This window comes from Polistes dominula, unplaced genomic scaffold (assembly GCF_049000335.1).
Source record: "Polistes dominula isolate Pdom_NZ unplaced genomic scaffold, Pdom_raw_medaka contig_28, whole genome shotgun sequence".
NCBI lineage: Eukaryota > Metazoa > Arthropoda > Insecta > Hymenoptera > Vespidae > Polistes > Polistes dominula.
The window spans coordinates 4,116,178-4,139,240 of record NW_028300879.1 but is presented as its reverse complement, the minus strand read 5'-3'; the positions used below and the strand labels follow the sequence as shown (position 1 = coordinate 4,139,240).

The window sequence follows — 23,063 nt, the reverse complement described above, 5'->3', positions numbered from 1 at the left end:
TTCTCTGTCCCTCATCTTTTCTTTTCTCTCTTTTTCTCTCTCTCATCCTTTCCAGTTACCTACCCCATAGTACGCGCATTGCACATTTATAAGGACGTTGAACACAAGCCCTGTGTACCATCTTTCTCTTTTACCTATACTTTCTCTCTCTCTCTTTCTCTTTTACTTCTCTTAAACCTCCGTCATCCTAGCCCTTATTCATCCCTCGAAACTCGAACGGCCGCCACCGGCTAGCCAACGGACTCGTCTGGATTGGTTTTGTGTTGGAAGGGCCATGCTCGATTGATGTCGGTGTGTTTGTAAGCGCACCGGGCAACATCAATGTTTCGACTCGGCCGCCGTCCGCCCCCATTATTTCATCCCCGTCGACCTCTTCCCTCTCTCTGTTAACCTCCCTTCATCTCTCTACCACTACCTCCTCCTCCTCCTACTCCTCTCCCTTATAGAAAATCTATATACGTATATAAACGCGTAGTATATGTACTTCTCTCGTTTCCGAGTTCCTCCCACCCTCTTTTCCTCTTCTACTACTAACACGCACACACACGCACACATACACACACTTTGTCGATCCCAATGCAGAACCGATACTTATTTATATGGGCTTCCGTTTACCATTCACTACATACGTAATTTAACCGGCGACCCTGTGCACTTCCGAAAACGCTCTATCAATTTTTAACGTCGATATACGGATTTATCAACGTTTGTAGTCTTTTACGTATATTTATGTGTAAATATGCAATATGTAAGTTAATAGATACTGTATTGAATATCTCATTCGACTCGGTCTCTAAAGTATTTAAATATAAAATTCGAAATTTTTCTTTACTTCCAATCTTTATAATCAACACGTTATCGCATTAAACAAGTTAACCTGATTTAATCATTTAATTAATTCGATGATGTTATTTTTTTTTTCTTTTTTTTAAATATTATCGAACAAACCCGAAACGTCACTTGGTTTATAAATTAACAACTTTAAAATTCTTTGATCAGTTGTATTGGTTCCAAAAGGATGTGTTCCTAGCACCCAAACAGTGTACTACCCTAATCGAGTGGTGGCTCCCAACCGTGACGTTGCATTACGGTGTTGACTGTCCGTCACATATCCCCGAGCTCGAATGACGACGTTTATAAGGTAGTGTCAACAACGGTGGGTAATGATGTGCGGTCCCCATAGTCGCCCACCAGAGGAGTTTAGCAGCGGGTGGTCGGGCACCCGCAACGTATCATCCCGTCACGCTACATTGAACGTCATTGTCCGAACCAAAGTCGCCGTTTATCGCCCAACAGCCAATGTGGCATGCGGATATGGCTATGTACGAAACTAAACGATCTTTTACAATTCCTTTTTGTTTTTATAAAAAGTTCATATTTCTTTCAGATATGTTCTAAAACGTTCAACGTTAACGTAAATTGTAATTAATCTAAAGGTTTTTAAAAAAAAAAAAAAAACATAGCTTGGAGAAATATTTTGTTAAAAATTTATTTATACTTATTTAAAATAATATATCTTAAATTTGTGATCAATGTAGTTGGAATTATTTTGCTAATATCTTGATCAAATGAACGTATAATATAATTGTTCAACATAACGCGTATGTATTTTATATTTAAAAATTTATTTAAAAATTATTAAATCATTCGAGGAACATAAATTTTAATCGTACGACACGTTAAGACAGTTCTCATGATTTCCATAAAGAATTGTATAGTAAAGTACCGTTAGCCTCTCTACGAATACGTTACAAAGAGAGCAGACATATAGAAGAGAAGGTTAGCATGAGCTGACAAGGGTCGCGTGACGCTCGATCTGCATAATTCGAGAGTCGCTACGTCTCTCTGCAGTCACCCTCGTGATTTAACGAGATTAACAATGAACGGAGGGACGTTTCTGCAATTCACCTTCGGCGTTACACAACCAACCAACCAACGCTCGATCATCTCTGTATCGTCGAGGTATTCGTTGCAACGAGTCGTGTTAAGGAGGGATATGACTGCTGAGTGATTTGCAAAATCGACTAACGTAGACAACGTAGACGACTTCGAGTCTTTACGTATATTCCCATAGATGTTCGGAATATTAATCATCATGATGTTACCAGTTACACCATCAACCTAATATACTAGTATGTATATGCTCATGATATAAAGAATATAATGATGGTGTTTAATCATTGCAAAGTAATTCGTACAAAGTTTTATTGAAAGATCATATTCCACAACAAAAATGTGTCAAAAAGTATTCTTGGTGGTTTCTTTCTCTTTTTATTTTTATTTTTTGATTTAGATTATTATACTTTCATCTCTCGTAGATTATTGAATCGAAAATGGACATTTCTCGTCACCGACATCATAAAATGTTTGACTATGCAGAAAATTCATAAACTTCCAAACGTTTCTCACTCGCTAAGCCTTTCCTTTCCATTTCACTTTTCTTTTTCTTTATCTTTTTTTTTCTCTGTCTCTGTCTCTATTTCTCTCTTTAGTTCTTTCTTCGAGAACGTTGAGAAGTCGGCGTATCGACGTAAATAATGAAAGCGGACAAATATACGCGCCTCTCTTTAGAAACTATGACTTGCAGTACTAAAGGCCGTGCTCGAAGCGCGCGATTCGCTGCGTTACAAATGAGCAAAGTTTCTAGACGGACTCGTTTAGCTCGTTATCTGGCTCTTCTAAATGACTTTCCCTTCGTAAAACGAGTTCCTCGTTGTATTTAAAGAGAATTTCGTTGTACAGAAGCTTCACTCTTTCTCTCTCTCTCTCTCTCTCTCTCTTTCTCTCTCTTTATCTTTCTTTATTTTTCTTTCTTTTTCTCTTTCTACGAGAGGCTACTACTTCGATTAGCTGCATAATTAAAATAATGCATCAATTTTGATTACATCGTGGATATACATTCGCTGTATACGAGAATGAATATTTAGAAAATTATCGTACTTTCAATTCTCGATATGTTTATCGTTTAATTACGTAATATTTAATATGTGTAGGCATTGGTCATTAATTAATTAAAAGTAGACATTTTTCAATAGTTCTAATTTAAAAAGTCAAATCGATGGTTATCTCAGCTATAATATAGGGTAATCTGTAACTGGTGGTACAAGCGAAAAGGGGGTGATTTTACATAAAAAAATAAATCGAAAATATAGAATAAAAATTTTTCGTTTGAGACTTTGTTTTCGAGAAAATCGTATTTGAATTTTCGTAAAGTACGCGCGCACTTGGTCATGTCTCGTTATAACGAGAGTTATAATATTCATAGAAAATAATAAAATATTATCTTAATAATATACATATATTCATATAAAAAAGTACATATAAAAATAAATTTAAATAAAAATAAAATTATATTAATTATTATATATTGATCTGAAGTAATATAATATTATTTCAATTACATATTGATATATATATAAAATAATAATATATTATAAATTATAATTTTCATAGGGAATAATATAATATTTGCAATTATATACTCATATAGAATAAAACAATATTATATCAATTACATATTCATATAAAATAATATTATATTATTAATAATTAATATAAGATATTATCAAAAAATTTTAAATTAAGTTTGATATCTTGACGATGAGTTTTTTACCATTCATTAGTAAGAAAACTAGAATAAAAAAAGAAAAATGAGTGTGTTAACAGCACACGGTGTTCCCAAGCGGTCACCCATCCAAGTACTAACCGTGCCCAGTGATGCTTAACTTAAGTGATCGGACGAGAACTTGTGTTTTCATCACGGTATGGCCGTTAACGATAAATTATATTATACTAAATGTACTTCCCTTATACTCACATACGCACACAAACACACACATATACAAAGCTTAGAAGCCAGAAGTAGGGACTACGAAGCAGTGCATAAAGAGGAAACCGAGAATAGGAAAAATTGTATAGCTATATTGTGTCTCATTCTCTCGCAGGCTCAAGCCTATATGTTTGTCTCTTTTTTCTTCTTACTTCCGTTTTGCCACTGTTCGCCACAACGTTACGCCGCGCCGTGTTTTATTTTTTTTTCAAATCACTCCCATTCTAAAGAAGTTTTCATTTCAAAAATTTCTATTCTATAGGCAATTATTAAAACCTGCGATACGCTTGTTTGGTCAAGTGCATTTGCATCGTGAACGTGCTTTTAAAGATACTCAACGTTAGTACGCGGAATCGAGTATAAAGTAAGTAGGGAAATCGGGATGGCGGAAGCGTTAGTGGGATTTCAAGAGGTATTTTAGAACGTTTGATTTTACTTGTCACAACAGTCTCTACTGTTAGTAGAAGTAATAGTATAAGTTCTTTGTAGCGGCAACATCTAATCTTCTTTTAAGCGAAAACCCGTTAGCAAGAAGTTTCTATGAATTACTTATCACTGAATTGTTTAGCATAAAAGTGACACGATGATTTATTATTCTTGCCAATAATAAATTCGAATTAATGTTCATTATACTGATTCAGATATAGATATGATGGTAATGAAATAAGTGATGAGTGTTTTATAAATATTATGTTCTACCTAATCATTTTATTATTAAAAAAAATTTTTTTTTTTAATATTAATAAAACTTTCATTATTAACAATTTTATTTATAGAGTTATGTTAGACTAATATACGATATATGTATATATATATAGCTTTCTAATATTGGAAGATACACGAGCAGCATATTTAAGTTGGCATAACCCCTGCTGACTAGGATAGTGTTAAAACGTTAGCACGGTTCAACGCTCCCTTTCTTTCTCTTTCATTCGATTCAGTCTACCTTGATTTCTCCACGACATACTTACCTGTTCTTCTTCTTCTTCTTCTTCTTCTTCTGTCCCTCCATTATTTCTTTTTTTTTTTTGGAAGGAAACAAAAGTGTCCTGCGATTTGCCGATGCACTTTCGTTGCTGGGATCCCAAGTCCATGAAAGAGGACCACCCGATGCGACGGGCATCCGAATTAATTATTTGTTTTAATATAAAATCCGCAGGATGTGATTTAGGTCGGCGGCACGAGGGCAAGTAGTCGAGCCGAGCTTATAAACAAGCCAACACCGTGGTTCCCGCGAGGGTTCGCCGATGGTCGTTTGCTTTTTCCTCCTTCTGCTTTGAAACGAGCAAAACGATATAATCGAGCTTTTAAGAAGAAATATACAAAGTTAATATTGAATATCCTGGTATGATTATAAAACGTTTTTCCTTTTTTATTTCTTTTTTTCCTTGTCACATTTTTAATATGCATTATATTGAAATTTATCGATTTTATCTACTAACACATTATCGACATAATCGATGATGTGTTTCAAAAGACACGATATATCGGGGTACCTTTGATTCTAATCGAAATAAAACAACCTAACATATCGATTTCTTGACGCGTTAATAACTTTCGTATTTTAACGAAAGTCTAATACTACTCTAACGTATAGAATTAGTCGACTAGAGCCAGCTAGTCAAGTTAAAGCTAGGAGTGGCACGTGCCGCAAAAAAAAAACGATTTTCATATTTCCTCTCATTCAAGTCTATAATTATACCGATGACTTATTGTACCCGATGTAATATGTCACGTGGTAGTAATGCATTCGAGACGTACGTTCACCGTAGGGTCATTAATTGCTTTAATGCGTGGAATGCAACTTTTTAATTATCCTCTCTTCGTTGGGTTAGATCGCCGCTGTACGCATAAATAAAGAATCTTTTCCTACTAATAACGACTCGTTTGTCTCCCGTTGGTGTACATTTAAGATACCCGGCGACGAGTTAATTATTTTCAGTGCGGTCGTCGCCTTTTGCGAAGAGCTAACACATCTTTCACATGGCAAAAGTTCTCTTAGAGATGGGAATGGAAAAAGACTGTGAGCGAAACGAAGAAGAAGAAGGAATAATATTCAAGAGAAGAAAGGGGAGAACCTAAAATCCGAGTCGACCTCGACTTGGGAATCTCGTTAATGGATGGAAGGTCGCGTGTGTAGAAAGAAGAAGAAGAAGAAGAATAAGAAGAAGAAGAAGAAGAAGAAGAAGAATAAGAAGAAGAAGAAGAAGAAGAAGAAGAAATGGAAGAAGAGAGTAGTGTTCGAAAGTATTGGTCAGCATCGGAGGTCGGCAGCCCACTAATCACCTCTAATGTTAATATTATGCAGCGACCACAATGCTCTCTACGTGGAACCTCGATAAACTACGAAAGGATTCAGAAGAGATGCATGCACCGTTCGCATGCGATCCTCTTGCTCCTAAGCTATACCTTCTTCTTTACCGTATTTCTCTTTTCTATCTCCTCGTGTTCCTTCAGCAAAAGCTTTTGCTGTATTGTTTTTTTTTGTTTTTAATAGAAATTAAACGATTCTACCGTTTACCTGTACGAGAATTTTTTCTGTACTTCGGTGTATAGTTAAAATCTTTAAATCTTTTAAATACTATCAGGATGAGGTAATGTGTTGTTGTATGCAATAGGATTTTTAATGAACGATGTGCATGTGCATCGTTCTATTCATTTAGCAACAAAGAAGTTGGAAAATTTGTATTCCCCTATTTTTCCCTTTTAAATAGAAATTACTTCGGACAACTAATAACAATATTCTTCCTTTATTATGTACATACGTATATATATATATATATATATATATATAGGAAGGTTCATAGAAAATACGATTAGGGATCGCGGCTTGTGAGAGTTCATAGATCATCTTGCGGGTTCTGTAATTCAGGAAACTTAACGTCTCTTATACGTCCCGTCCACGAAATCGACTAGATCCATCTTAAAATGAATACCCCGAAGAAATGAACATTTATTTTCACGTCCACGGTAATCAGCATCGCACGGGTAAATGTTAATGGATGGGCACTGACAGTAAATTGAATACACACATCGATTGAAGAACCCGATAGGTTCTATATAGCTCGGTGCCGTTTCGAGTAAAGACGCGGCACTTCATCAAACCACTGACCTATCGACTTTGCCTTCTCGTAAATACGAGAAATGATGAAGAAGGCGACAGTTCGTCTTAGACCGAGCAATTGGAATCTTTTTGATAATTTTTTTTTCTTTTCTTTACTTTTCTTTTATTTCCGAGATATCAACTGCGGGTGGGCAAATTGAAAATTGCTAATGTTCATCGAGCAAGGACGAAGAAAGATAAGTTTACGAGAGAAGACGTTGGCTCGATGAATTATCGAAGGTAATTGTGAGAGTACCGTATAAAAGGCACGTGTAACCGACCTAATGGCTTACGCTAACGTTAATTACAATGCCAGGCTGATTAATCGGACGTCACGTCGCGGTACCGTTCTACTCGATGGATTTCTCCGTTTTGTCGATGAGAAACGACGTTAGGCTAAACTGATACTTTTCGCGAGTGAAGTTACTATCAACGAGAGAAACTGCATAGACTTTGTTAGACGTTAACGTTATTAAGCTAGGGGAAAAATTGTACGAGGGAGAAAACTTTTATTCACTCTTTTTTTATTTCTTTTCTTTTCTTTTTTTTTACCACGTTACAATCGTCATAGCTCGGCAATTAAGTCGCGCGTATTATCCGCGATAATAACGTTGAAAAGAAGAAATGCTAAAGTTTACGGTAGCTTGAACGACGAGTGTAATAGTAGTTGTAATAGTAGTGAAGTAAGGGTGAGAAAACGTAGTTTGTGAAAATTGGGCTACCTTAATTGGAGATAGCGGACGAATCTTTCTTCTTCTTCTTCTTCTTCTTCTTCTTCTTCTTGGAGTTGTTTACAAGAAGAAACGAGGGTTAAGAAAGAAGAAAAGATATGAAAAAAAACAAAAAGAAAAGACAAGTCTTCGTGGTGTCGACATAGGTCTTTAAGCCGAATGGGGAAAAGCTTGCATTTTTTTCTGCCATTTCACGCGATCGGGGCGTGAATTACGTGTATTTAAGTGTCCGCCACGGCGTGGGACCTTTCTGACGTGTTACCTGCAGCTACTGTTGCTGTTGCAGTACTTGCTGCTTCTTCTTCTTCCTCTGCTATTGCTGTTTCTGCCACTTTCCGCAAAAGACGGTTGCAACGACGGGGTAACGATCCCTTTGTACTCGTCGACGGGAGGCAAGCTCGACTTTAAGTGAAAACGTCCATTCAGCTAACGACAACGACGGTTTGCGCCCTGAATATATTGCACCGATTGCGAGGGAAAGATAAGTGTGTGTGTATAGCTAAGGAAAAGGAAAGAAAGACTGAGAAAGAGGAAGTGAGGGAGGGATGGAAAAAAGGGAGAGAAGACACTAAGGTCTACCCGTTTCCTCAGTTTTCGAAGTCGAACGAATGAACGAAGTCTTCTTTCCTTTTCTTTTCTTTTCTTTTCTTTTCTTTTCTTTTCTTTTCTTTTCTTTTTTTTCTTTTCTTCGACGAGAGAAAGATAGAAGGGAAGAAAAGAAAAGACACGTTTAACACGTTTTCACGAACTAAAGAGTATGGCAATGGAAATGTGTGTTGTATATTCTTTTTTTTTTATGTTGGTGAGAGCGAGAGAAAGAATTCAACGTCTACCCTCAAACTACCCCATCTTTTTGTATAATATATTACGTTTATTCGATGTGACTTATTCGTTAGGCGTAATAAAAGTTGATAAAGATTCTTTCTATCTCTTTTTTTTTAATCACAGTGTCTTCTTTTTTTTTTGTAGCCCTTTTCATTGACTTTTGTCAAGCGCAAAACAAACCATACTTCGTATACGTGGTTACATTAAATATATAATATGAAAGGTTTAAGATGTTAAAAGACACGCGAAGCATGCTTGATTCAATCAAGAAATTAACATTGGTTTTTCTTTGAAATGCTTCGTTTGAAACTCTAAACAGAATGTTTATCGAGTAAATGATACCTACGTCATTGAGGAGGATTCATTTTATCGTTCGTTGACTTACTACTTCTTCTTCTTATATAACTTGATTCTTCTTTCTTTCTTTTTTTCTACCCCGTTTCTTTCATTTAGTTTGTTTTCCTTTTTATTTTTTAATTTTATTCTCTTTATTTACGCCATAACGGAAATTCACCTCGACACATTAACATACGTCGAAGTGAAACGGCAATCCTGGTGCTTGTGTATCGAGCAAAGCAACCAACCAACCAACCAACCAACCGACCAACCAAACCAGATTCTCGTCTTGAAACTTTGCAAAAGCGTTGTCCGACGATCAACTCGATGATACTTGTAATCAGTCTCTCTCTTTCTTTCTCTCTTTTTCTGATTCAAAATTGTAACTCTTCCCGATTAAATCGATGCAGTCTTCTTTTATTCTCATGTTATGGTTAGTTGTCGCATTTCCGCATTAAAATTTTAATCATTTAATGATATACATATATATATTTAAAGAAACGATGTTAAATAATTGTCGTCATCTTGTTCTACGAGAATTATAATGAGATCTCTTCCTCCTCCATTTTCTTCTAACTCTTCTTCTTTTTCTTCTTCTTTTTTACATTCTCTGTTACTTAAGATTTTAGTTCGTTACGTTTGTTTTCTTTGTTTCTCTTACCTTTGGTTTTTTTTTTTTTTTAAACAATAAAATTCATTAACACTAACGTTTTAAGCCGCTTATTCGGTCAGATAGATAAATAGTCTTACAGTTTCTCATGATACTGCTTTTAAGCTCTGTAACGCGTTTAAGAGTTAATAGATGCTTCGTTGTCGTTGTCGTCTTCTTCTTCTTCTTCTTCGTAAGGGACTAGCCCTAGTAGAAATATATTCGCCAAGAAAGAAAGAAAGAGAGAGAGAGAGAGAGAAAGATAGAGAGAGATAGAGAAAGAGTAAGAACGATAAAGAGTAAATAAACGTCTTTCAAGTGGCTCTATTAATAGGATACCAAGCTTATAAGCCGGAACATTCTTTTCCAAGACCAGATACCGGTGCTGAGATATCAGCAGAGCATCGTTTTCAAAAGCTAGAAAGAGCGACGTCGATCCAGAAGCCGATCTTACTTTGAGATAATAACAGGAAGATCTCCCTATGGCGTCGTCCAACGCCATTCTTAAAACTCCATCTTATTTTTTACATATATATACACGAGATATAAACTTAACTAATCACGAAGAATTTCTTGAGAATTTCTTTTCTCCGACCTATAATCGATTATTTTAACCAACATCTTTTTATTATATTTTTCTTTTTGTTTTTGTTTTTTTTTCTTAGGAGTTGGAGGAAAAATGAATGCTCGTGAAAAAAAATTTGTCTTCTTTATTCGACCCAGGTGGTCCCACGCAATGTTTCTTTCATTTATAATCTCGGCAATCGTTATTTTCTTTCGTCGATTATTATTACATTTGCCTTTTTTTTCCGAGATAATGGCTCGACTCGTTTGACTTCGATGAATTATCGTTTGCAATGAACTTAATATCTACTTTACAAAATGTATTGTTATATATATATATAAATATATATAGAGAGAGAGAGAGAGAGAGAAAGAGAGAGAGAATAGCGTGTAAATTTTAAAGAAATTACGATAAACCATATTGTGTTTATTTTATTGCATCAGAGCAATTAACGTGACGTTAGAGGGACGACAGCTTGTTGCGAAGTATATGGATAAGTAACGGAATACGATGGAAAGTGTGAAAACGATAAAATTATATTTAACGGAAATAATTCCCACTTGCGTGCCATTTACGAGTAATTTATTAAATATTACATTTAAGTACATCCCTTCTCCGGAAACAGCTGTACGATCTCATATGATAACAGTGTCGATATATGGAAGAGAAAAATGATAACGTGTTAGTTTATTCGTTATTCGTTTTTTCTTGTTAGCGTTAATCAGTAAAACTAATGAGGATTTTATAAAAAAAAAATTAAAAAAGAATTAATTAAGATTGTCCATCACTGGTATACTTGAAACGTATATGACTTCATTGATGGGTATGAAGAAATTTAAACTACAAGAAAAACAGCGTCCCTTCGTTGAGCCTATCGTAACGCTTTATAAGCTTGTATTAGTTCAACCCCATTTTATACTAACCCTAGCAATTGGATTAGTGTGGGATTAAGTATTAGTGTTCGTAATCTGAATCTAAATTTGTTTGTTTGTTCATATTTTGACGAATATTTGTCATTGTGGTATGCATTACGCACTGACATGAGCTTTATTTCATTTATTATAATGCATTTCTAATCGTATTTTTAATAACATTTTTTTTGTAATACCCAATTATGAAATATGCTCCTGTAGTTTGAGTGATAAGCCCTGGAACACCCTATAAATATATTTGACATCTTAAATATAGATTTGTGATTAACAAGATTTTGTTTCACAAATGATTTTAAAAAATTATTAAATATAATTATATATATTGTATAATATATTACTTTAGTTGTCACAAAAAAATTAATTCGTATTTAATAATATTTAACAATAAGAGGTAGAATTTGCAGTCCTTGTTTAAAATGGTTTCTAGTATATTATTAAACAAGGGTAAACACATGACACCGACACATTTACTTCTCGGGGTTCTCTCACATACCGTCACTATGCAAAAAGACTACAACACTAAAGAATATACCCTGGGGCATCTCTGACACCTTAGCTCAACCATGTTTTTAACTGGTATATTAATATAAGTACCTACCAGTTGCTATAATCGACTGCTAAGGCTAATGATTATTGTGTAAATCATTCAAATAAAAAATACAAGTGTATAATCATAGTTACGTACCAGTATTTCAAATGTTTCACCAAATGTGTTAAACTCCACTATGCAAAACGGTATTTTGATCCACTACCTTGAGTTTGAGGTTTCCATGTAACCAAACGTAACATCGAAATTATTTTATATTCTAAGTATGTTTATTAAAATTATTTTATTTAAATTATTTGTATAATTAATAGATTGTATTTTAATGCTAGGTATAAATATAATAAATATTAATAAATTTAATTTTAAAAAATTATTAAATATTACACGTATGGAAAGGAAAAACAATTAAATTATAGCAACTTGTAAGAATTGTGAAAAATATTGATTCGAGAACTGTTAAAATCAGCATTTTTATTGACATTTCAGTTATCCAATAATTTCTTTAGGATATTAAACATTTTAACAAAAATTCAAAAGAATTGTCTCGTTACTTAAAGTTTCAATCCTTAAAAATGAGACATTTATTGAAGTTTTAAGCAAAGAATTAGGTTTTGGTGTAAACCATTATACGAAATAAAGATAAACAGAGCGTCCGTAAGTTGGAAAAGCAAGCTTTTGAAGTTTGATGCAGTCGAATGATAAAAGGGTTGTTAACCCTTTACTTATTTAGAAATCACGAGAGAGAAATGACCGTTAATTTAGGTCTATGAGACAAACAGTACATAGTTAACGAACATTTATTAATAGAGGTGGTTGTAGATGTCAGAAGGCAAGCTTCCCTCTATCAGAAGCGAGAGCTTTGCTTGCTCGCTCCTGTTACTGTTGCTGCTATTGCTGCCTGGAGCAATAGTGCTGCGTCTACATATTTACACGTATTTCACAAACAGATGGCTATTTAACCGGGCTAGTAATTGCATACGTAGACACCGTGTACTGGCGAAATAATGAAAATCTATTAGTTCTTTTTATTTTGTTACTTTTTTCTCTTCCATTTAATTCGTCATTCTTTTATTAAACTAGAAACGTGCCCATTATATTCACTCTATAAAAATGATGGAAGAGAGGCAGAGGGGGATTAAATCTCAACGAAGAACCGGTAAAATTAAAACAACATTTTCTTTACGCTATGAGATAATATCAATTCGATCGTATAATATAATAGATCGATTATTCGAACAAACGCGTGACAACTTGCTGTAATAAAAAAAAAAAAAAAAAAAAAAAGAAAAGAAAAGATAAATATGTCAATGGGTTTAATTATCTTGATAAAAAGTTGTGTTCGCGTATATACATATATAAATTATAAAAGAAAAGAAACAAATAAGAAATATTAATGAGAAGATATAAAATTAATTTATAAAAATAAAAATATATATATATATATATGTATATTTGAACCTAAAAAAAGAATGCAAGTAAGCGAATAAAAAGGAAACGATAAGAAGATAATAAAATTAAAAACAAAGGTTGAATTAAAAGAAGATAAAGAAGAAATGGGACTTTCCTCGTAGAGAGGAAAGAGAGAGAGAGAGAGAGGGACTCCACCACCACCACCGTGGATGGAGAATCGAGATTCGAAAGAAAGAGAGAGAGAAAAAGAGAAAGAAAGAGGGAGAGAGAATCGAGATGCGTCTCTCTTTGCTGGCTTGGCGGCCGGTCGGTCGGTCGGTCGGGGTCGCTGACTCGAACGGTCGCCGATCCGTCAGTCGATTACTCCGGGGATCTTACGTGAACATGGAAACAGGTTCTTGGAATCCGGTTCTCGATTCTACATACGACTCTAATCAACGCGGCTAGATTGCTGCATCGTATACGCGGCCGGCGCACAAACTCGCAACGCGCGTATACATTCGGACGACGTTTGTTGCACGTATGCGTTTCGTTTCTTCTTCTTCTTCTACTACTACTACTACTACTAGTACTAGTACTAGTACTTCTACTACTTCTACTTCTACTTCTATTTCTATTTCTACTTCGTTCTCGTCGTCGTCGTCCTCGTCGTCGTCGTAGTCCTGTTCCCTACGGTATATCCTTAGCTTGCAGCTTTCTTCCCTCAAAACTCAACCTACGTTTTCTATTTTATTCTATTTTCAAATAGTACTCCTATTTAACGAGTTTATTCAAAAAGAAAAGAAAATATAGATTTTGTATTAATTTGTAACAGAAATATGTTAATTTGTTCGAGTAATAGGACAACGTTATGATTGAATTTATTAATGATGAAAAATATAGGTAATATATATATGTATATGTATAAGAAAAAGATCTAACTTTTTCCTTAGTGACTCTTCGTTTAACAAAACAATCTCAGTTGGAATAGGAAGGCGGTTCGGTTAGGGTTGGATTTTATGCGACGTCGTTCTGCGAGCAGTAGCTGCCAATTATCGTTAATTGAGAACCCGAAATGCAACGATCTTAGAGGCAGCTGGTTTCTGATGTCGATTATACGGCTGATTACCATTGCTTTTAACTATATAAAAATGATATTTCTTTAGAAAAAAAAAACAAACAAACCTTCCGATGAAAATTCTCTTCTTTGATCTCAGATATCTTTTGTTTTGTTTTTTAAATTTTTCTTTTAAAATCTTCTCCTTTTAAAAGATCATCTCGTCATTCTGTGTGGTCCGACTAAATCAAACGAAATTTTGTCCATGTTTTCATTTAAAAATATTCTACTTGGTTTGATTCGTTCATCAACGATCATAGGTTCGATATCCCACTCTTGACGTCGTAATCGAGACGTAGCGATTATGGCTCCATAAAATACGTATACCGGTCTAGGTTTACGGTCTCTGAAGCATGCCGCTAAACGAGGGCGCGAGATAACACTTCGAAAAAAAGAGTAAGGCACAGATTATCGGTGTCAATGAGATGCGCGGATATATCAGGGTCCTACTCAAGGTCGTCTTCCACCTGTTCCACAGAATTATCTATCACGATTCAATGTATTCCTGATTATTTCTTGGTAATCTATGGCATTGAATATCAAAGCAGGTAAAATGTGCTCGTGTGTATGTGCATGTGCACGTTTCAATTTTTAACAAACGTCATTTTTAATATTTGAAAATTTGCAAGACTATTAGGAATACATTTTTTACATAAACACATATTGGATATAGTATATTGAATTATAAAATATATTTATGTAAATTATTATTGTCCTTATAACACTATATATAAATCAAGTTATAGCTATAGATATACTAACGATCACGAGACATTCTCGTTAACCAAGTTTCACGATACACCAATGAAGACATCATCATTCTCGACGATAGAGTGGAATCCGAGCAGGGATTTTCTTTCCTACGTAGTTGCATTCCGGAAGTACTACTAATGCGAGGTCATTTTCTCAGTCTTCTCTCTTCAATCCTTTCTGCGTGTCTCGACCGATAGAAAACGATTTATATAGGGATCTGTCAGATATACATATGTATGTATTGTATATAACTCAAAAGAAATCGTGCGTTGAGAGAAACACATGTATAGTGGTTGTAGATCAATGAAAATAAAGGTGAAACGCCAGGACGGAACTGTAACGCGATAGCCCGTCTTGGGAGTCGCAAAAATACGAGCCACCTGCCCCGTTGTAAGCTTTCATAAACGATCCTCGTTCGTCAAGAGAAAGAGAAAGAGAGAAAGAGAGAAAGAGAGAGAAATTGGCTCAATTTAAAATGTCATGCTTTAGCATGTGTGTATGAGTAAAAAATATTATGAAGATTTTGTCGTACCGCGCCAGGTTCGGCGAAGAAAGGAAAGTAATTAATTTTCGTTGATTATTTACCGCGAAGGAAGCAAATGGAAGAGAGAGAAAGAGAAAGAGACAAGATTTACTATCGCGTACCTTTATCCATATTTTTACTAATGATCGACGAGTATCTTGAAAGAGATCAATAAATAATTCATCGAACATGAAACTTTTAGAAGTAACAAGTAACCCAGCTGCGTGTGTTTCGTTAAAATTTCAGTAAAAGTTAATTTACTGTAATTATTATTACACGTTACCGATTATAAAAGTAAAAGAAGTAACAACGTACGACCGACTTTTAGATCTATCGTAACTTTTTTCTTGTCAATTATTGGCAGTGAAAATGTTCACGATACGAAGGATCAGGTTATTTCACTCTTTGACAGATCTTTTCTACGATGAAAATGTTTCTTTAACTTTAATAGCATGGTATAACACGCGTATAAAACTTATGTTGGCAGAAGAGACCTGTCGATGTCATCTTACGGATATACTTATCTTTTCTGGTTTCTCTTATCGTCTTACGTGTCACGTGTTCTCTAGGAAGAAAATTATGAATTATTAGTAATTCACAAGTAGTTGGTTTGAATCTGTTAGGATAGGTAGGAAAACGGAATGTAAGATTATTCGACACGGTGATTATACTTACGTAGTTTCCGTGACAATATATTTCCTACGTGGATCAACTATCGATCACATTTTGATAAAAAAAAAAATAAAACAAGTATATAATACGACGTACGGTGGTTTTTCCTTTTTCTTCTTTTTTTCTTGTTTTTATTTATCTTAGAACAACGATCGCACAAAAATAATTAAGAAGCGTGTAAACATGGTAAACTTTGCGAAGCGTGTAACGACCAACTGTGTTCGTTTCATAGTGCGCTTACTTCTTTTTTTTACACGATCGATACGATAAAAGGAATCCGTTCCTTTTTCGATACACAAGATAGAAAAGGCGTCCGAACTATTTCACGTATTTAGTCTTTAGGAGAGGCAGGGGGTCACAATCGCGACGCTTAAACATCGAATTGGGTATCAATTAAGAAGCACAAAATCACCTAACTCTTTCATATATAGGAATGTTATTCCTAGATACTAGGGTAGAAACTAAATTGTCATTCGTCCGTATCTAAGACCACGTATTTCCTAGTTTCATTACGCTTTTAGAAAACTCTTAAAGGTAAAGTGGATTAATACTGTTTTAGGAGAATAGGAGAGGAACATACTTACCTACACATGTTCGAATTAAAAGATTACGCTTTGATCTATTTTCTTTTCTTTTCTTTTTAATAATTCTTACTTATTATCTTCTATGATAGAAATTGTTCAGAAAAAAAATATTATGGGACCGTTATTAAGAGATTAATACATGATTGACTAATGAATATTCATAATTAATGTTTGTCAATGATTAGTGGACAAGATTGAATTTAATAATCAATCTAAACGACGATCTATAATTTACATAAATATTAATAAAGTGGATCGAATAGTAGTATTTAATATACAAACGGATAACACCTCTTTCCTGTTGAACGAATAATCGATGAAGGAAAAGTAATAAAGAAGAGATCGACCTCAAGGGATAGAAGTAACTCTCATAGGAACTCTCGTGAATTGCTCGAAGTAAGGAAACGAGAGGTAAGACGAGAAAGAATGAAAAAGAGAGAGAGAGAGAAAGATACAGAAAGAGTCGGTCTACAACATAAGAGCAGAGTAAGTTTTACTCTGCTGTCGGAACACTCGAGCGAGCACGTGCAATGCGCGAAGCCAATCGTCATGGCGTAATGCCGTACACTGAGAAAGAACTAAAGAAAGAAAGAAAGAAAGAAATAAACAGAGAAAGAGAGAAACATGGACATACATACGAAAGCGGACAACAACAGGCGTTAGCGGTGCATCGAGGATGTTGGGTCCATGAGGGCAAAGTCAACGTGAGAAAGAGAGAGAAAGAGAGATTGAAAAAATAAAAAATAGAAAGAGAAAAGAAAAGAAGGAAAAACAGATAGAAAGAGAGAGAGAGCGAATGGTGAGGAGGGGTAGGAAGAGGGGTGAGTGGTTGAGCGTGCGCCGTCTCTGTCAGACAAAGCGGGGAAAGAGAGAATATAGCTTGTGAGAAGCCGGTGGGAAAGAAGAAAGCCGAGGAGGAGAGCCGGATCGAAGATGTAAGGAGGCCCGTGCATCACCTGTGTCGGGCCACGGCCCACGGCTATCGCCGTTGGCGTGGCAGCATAGCATGCCGCGCGCGATGTACGCTCGAAAAGAGAAACAGAGAGAGAAAGAGAGAGAGAGAAGCTGCGTGTGCGACAAGCAAGACCCCAGGAGGTAGTATCGGCAACCACCACTACCATCACCAACCACCACCATCAACAGCATCAACACACGTACGAGACGCATTCGAAGAGAGGGATAAACGTTGATCTGTCTAGGGAAAAAGAGAGAGAGAGAGTGAGTGAGAGGGCTGGAGGAGGGGGCTTCTGGAAGGAGCTGCCCTCCAGCGCTCGTCCGACGGCATTCCTTCCGTCGAGCGACTTGCCTCTTCGTTCTTCTTATTGTTTCCTCTCTGTTCCTCTTACGTTACCCTTCTTCTTCTTTTCCTTTTCCTTCCTAATCCCCACCTCAGTTTTATTCCTTTCAATCGCGGCCCGCTCCCAATTTTAGACTAGAAAGAGGTCTAAACACCCGACTTTGTCACCTGCCGACACCTTCGTTCCCTTCTCCCTCTCTCTCCTTCTTCTTTTTTTCTTCTTCTTTTTACTGATACGTTTGTCTCTTTTTCTTTTAATTTCCTTGATTATTCATTTTTCCTTTATATCTGATTCGATACGTACCTTATTTAAATTTGCATAAAATATTATCGGAATTATATTCGGCATATCGAAGGTCGCGTCATCGTCAAGACTTTATTCTTTTTCTTTCTCTCTCTCTCTCTCTCTCTCTCTCTCTCTCTCTCATTTCTCTCTTGTGCATTTCTCTGTTCGATGTTTCGTTAATTGGATATTCGCCGAGTTAAATTTTCAGCGCGACGATAGGGATCGCCAGGGGTATAAATTATGGAAAAACAAATATACATTAGTATCCGTGAATTGCATATATGTATTTATGTATCTACGTACGTACGTACGTATGAATGTATATATGTATGTATGTATATATTTATGTATATACTCGATATAAGAGCGTTATTTATCCCGATGATCGGCGAAATACCGGTTCCCCGAGGAAAGAGTTAGAAAGAGAAAGAAAGAGGGAGAGAAGAAACAAGGGAGAGTGGAGTAGGGAAAGGGGTGAATAACGTATAATAATTAACGTACGATAGTAATAACGATAATTCGAGATCCCGCGCGGCATTCCTCGCGCGCTACCGGACAAGTCCTCGCGCGCGCGTTCTTTCGTGCATGGGAGAGAGAGTTTCATTCATCGATCTCTCGATGAGAGTCTCTCGAGAGTATCGAGAAGCAAAGCAGCTCGAATTATTCCAGAGTATAAGCACAGCAGCAGCAGCAGCAACAACAACAACAACTTTGTATACTAACTTACGAACGTTAGCTTTCGATTCGAAATTATCTAATCGCAAACGGCATACCCAAGCTACCGTGATTCTCCTTTTCTTACACACACACACACACACACACACACACACACACATATATATATATATATATGCACTACAAAGAGAAAGAGAAAGAAGTCTCGTTTTCCCCGACCATTTTTACTCGCGGCAAATAATAAATTATCGGCCGGCCGTGCGTAATCGGTCCCGGAATATAATCTCGCGTATGGACAACCGTATCGCGCTGCGGTAGCCACGGAGGCTCCCTCTTAGCCTACAATCTGTCTTACATATTCATTATGGCTGGAGGGTGAGCAGGTATTATCTTAGATGGTCGGTTTGGAACAACGTATAGCTTGTAATTTTCAGGGGGCCTCCTTCGACTTGGCCTTCTTGCCCTTTCCATTTCTCCCCCTTTTTTCTTCTTCTTCTTCTTCTTCTTCTTTCCTTCTACTTCTTCTTCTTCTTCCTCTTCTTCTTCTTTACTTTCCCTCTTCCGTTCTCCCTTCGTTTCTATGCGTTCTCCTATGTGTTCTCGTCCCTCTTTTCTTAAAGTGATACACTCCCTATTTTCTCCCGCTTCTTTTTTTTCTACCTTTCTGTGTTTTCATTTTTTGTTTGCTTTTTATTTTTTACGTATACATATATTCTCGTACAACGTCTCGCAGCTTACCAGCATCTCTCAAACGTAATGACAGATCCTTAGGCGGATGTGTACGTTGGACTATGCCAAGGAAAGACAAAGAGAGGGGAGTCCTCTGTTTCTTTTGTTTTTCTTTTCTTTTTTTCTTTTTGAAAAAAAAAGAAGATGCACAGAATGCGTACGTGCACGCCACCACCTGATAATATCGCGAGCTGACCGTAATTGCAGTTCTTCTTTCTTTCTTCCTCTTTGGCATTACAAAGACTCAAGTGACGATTCTGGAATTCACGGAACTCCGAGCGGCGCCTTCTCCGGCGAACAATCGACATTCATCCTCCCTTAGCGATCCTTTCGCTTCTTTCATCTTCCTTACTCGTCTTCCCTTCTTATTCCTTCTTCGAGAGAACAGAACCAACCAAAGAAGAGATTCTCTTTACCTTAGAGCTAACTTATCAGACTCGAAACGTTTGACGTTTACTTTCGATAAATCTTGGAGAATTGAGTGGAAAAAAAATGTAATAGTTGGGTTCGTTGGTGGATTTTTAACAAACGTTCACAACTATGATAATATACGAATTCTAGAAGCGAGAAAAGTTTTACGTTCGATTCCAGTAACTAACTAACGATCGTTAAAAAGTTCCCTTTAAAACTTAATTAACCTAAATTACTTTTTCATTTTTCCTTCTATTTATCAAACTAACTCATTTGAACTTATATAAATATGTAAGATATTGATCTAACTGAGAGAACAATTCACCTGTACAGAAAAGACCATGTCTCCTAATCGTTTAATTAACATATTCTTTATACAACCATATCGTAAATTTTATTAGTGAAAGTTTAACGCCATGCTAGTGGCGATAATGGAAAAAGTAAATTGATCAATAATTTGTTTTTTCTCATTTCTATTTTTATTCTTATATTTCTTTTTCTTTAATTCTTATCAGTGGGCGTTAATGTCTATAAACAAGCATCATTTGATCGATCGATTAATGAAAATTCAGCTCTCTCGAGGAAATCGACTTTCTTTTCCACGATTTCATTTTGATAAACAAACCTCTCTCGAAAATATACCAAGATACAATTTTATTACTATTCTATCTATATATCTTTCTTATTTTTTTTCTTTTTTCTCGTTGTTGTCAGATAATAAAAGTAACACGAACAGCACAGAAAAACATGCATGTGTATTCGAAAATAATATTGCTTTCGTTTTTACGCTTGGTAAACACCGTTCCCGTTTGGGTTTTATCTAACGTCGACGACGTATTTTAGAATAGCCAACGTATGACATCTCGTTGACACTACAGGGCTCCTTTTGCGATAATGCGTTAATGTACGGAAAAACAGGTGGCTACTTGAAAAAAAGAAAAGGAACGAACCAAACACGTTGATAAATAAAATGAAAAGAATAAGAAGAAGGAAAAAGAAAAACGGAAAGAAAAAATGTGATTCTCAAACTAGATGATAGAATCGTAGTGTCATTTTTACGTAGTATTATCTTTGACCAGGTGAAAAAAGTGATTGGATATTTTCATACGCGTTTTAACAAGCAAATCAATATTGCGTAAATAATCGATAGGCAAAAACCACTTTGTATATCTTTGATCATTTTTCTTTGATATTTTATATTTGATTCTTAATCACGTTATGTAACTTGACTTTACTGTAAATAGATTCGCGATAAAAACATTGTAAACAAAATCTACGACAGAATCTTATTAGAGAGAGAGAAAAAAATAAAAGAAGAAAAAAATGATATTAATACTTCATTGGCAATGATTATTAATAATAACGTGAAAATAAGATTCTAGAAACGAAAGGCATTCGGTGGACACATTAGTTTTATGCAAAACTTGCTCGGTGGCGGCCAACTTGCCAACCAAAGTGAAACGTCGCGTACTCGATGACGCGTGCAAACGACCGAGTGATTCGCTTTCTAATTACCGACATTAATCCGTTGCAGTACGACGGCTGCAACTTTATAGTTACTTTCGGTCTCACTCTTTTATCTCTTTCATTATTCTCTTTCTCTATCTATCATTCTTTTCTCTTTGGTTTCATATATATATATATATAGGTATATGTATGTATATATACATAAGCGTATTCATAATGCTCGCATTGCATATTTATCAGAGCTGCCAATTTCCCTAGCTCTCGAGTATCTCCAATCGTATGCAGCACGTATCGTTTTCCTGCCCTCCCAATAGAATACACGTATGCAGAAACGGTCTCATATCCGTTAAATAATCCACCATCAGGAAACGTTTGATACAAGCACACATAAGAGAAAAGATTCGATAGGGTACGTCGAGATAAATGTTTTTTCCGTACCAGATATAGATAGTATTTTTTTATTATTCCTAATTATATTATCATTCATTCTTTTTATCTCTATGTGTTCAAATAATACTTGTCTTTAAATTCTTCCCTTTTAAAGATTTGAATCACTTTTTTACCAACACCTTTCAACACTTATTAAATACTATTAAATAAATCGCTTGATTTAATATCTTCTTGAAAAGTCAACAACACACGATATTTGTATTTTCATTTTTCCAGATGGATGATCACCCATCCACTAACCAAGCGTGTCCACGTTTTGCTCGACTTTAAAAATCTAAAAATAAATAATCTAGGAAAGACTATATATATACCATAAAGATTAAAAAACATAGAAGAAATAGTAGAAAATAAAAAAATTGTTAAATTACGTTTAAAAAGAACAAAAAATAATAATAATAGTATTTTATTAGATTTGACGAAGATTGGGGCAAAGATGAACTCTCGAGTGGCGCGTGCGTTCTTCGAAGACGATGCGGGCGACCGCACAAAGTCCTCCTCTCTCCCTGGTAGCTTCGTAGTAGATGAGTATAGGTATAGTTGTCGCTCGGTCGGCGCGCCGCGGCACTGGAAGTGCACCAGCAACAATAATCAATGGAGTTGCTGCATTGGGGTGTGGCGCGCAGTACCGGCGCCTCCTTGCTGTCCGACGTACTTCGATCGTACCCCCTTACGAACCTGTTTGCTCCCTCTCTTACCTCTAACTCCTCAGTCTCTTCTCCTCTCTCCTCTCCTCTTTTCTCTTCTCTTCTCTTCTCTTCGTGTTCTCTGTCTTTCTGTCTCTCTCTCTTTCTCTCTTACACTAACTTTGAGCTTCAGTCTATCGTAGTTATCGACTATCCGTCTTACGTTCCTCGTGCTTCGTTTACTTTGAAAGCATCGATCGTCTTCGAAAGTCTTTCTCATTCAATCAACAACCATATTGTTAAAAATAATACATATATATATATATCTATTCGGGTTTACATAAGACAATGGGAAATGAGGTTAGTAGATATATAAATCATGAATACGATAATTCAATTTTAATCTTAATGAATCTTTTAAGATTGAATGTCTTTAATTTGGGTATTTTTCATACGTGCATTCGTGTTTTATTCGACGTTTGACGAATGAATATAATTAACTTGAAAAATTGGAAAGGAATAAATAAATAATCATAATTGTGGGGTGGGAATTTAAAATGATTTTTAATA

At 35.6% G+C, this 23,063-nt stretch overlaps 1 non-coding gene across 1 annotated transcript; it reads right to left on the bottom strand.

Annotated features, from left to right (window-relative positions):
* Positions 1-3,657: 3,657 nt before the first annotated feature.
* On the bottom strand, positions 3,658-3,776 carry LOC149033642 (5S ribosomal RNA). Its single transcript, XR_016177378.1, has one exon. It is a non-coding gene; the product is annotated as a 5S ribosomal RNA (ribosomal RNA).
* Between the last annotated feature and the right edge of the window lie 19,287 nt (positions 3,777-23,063).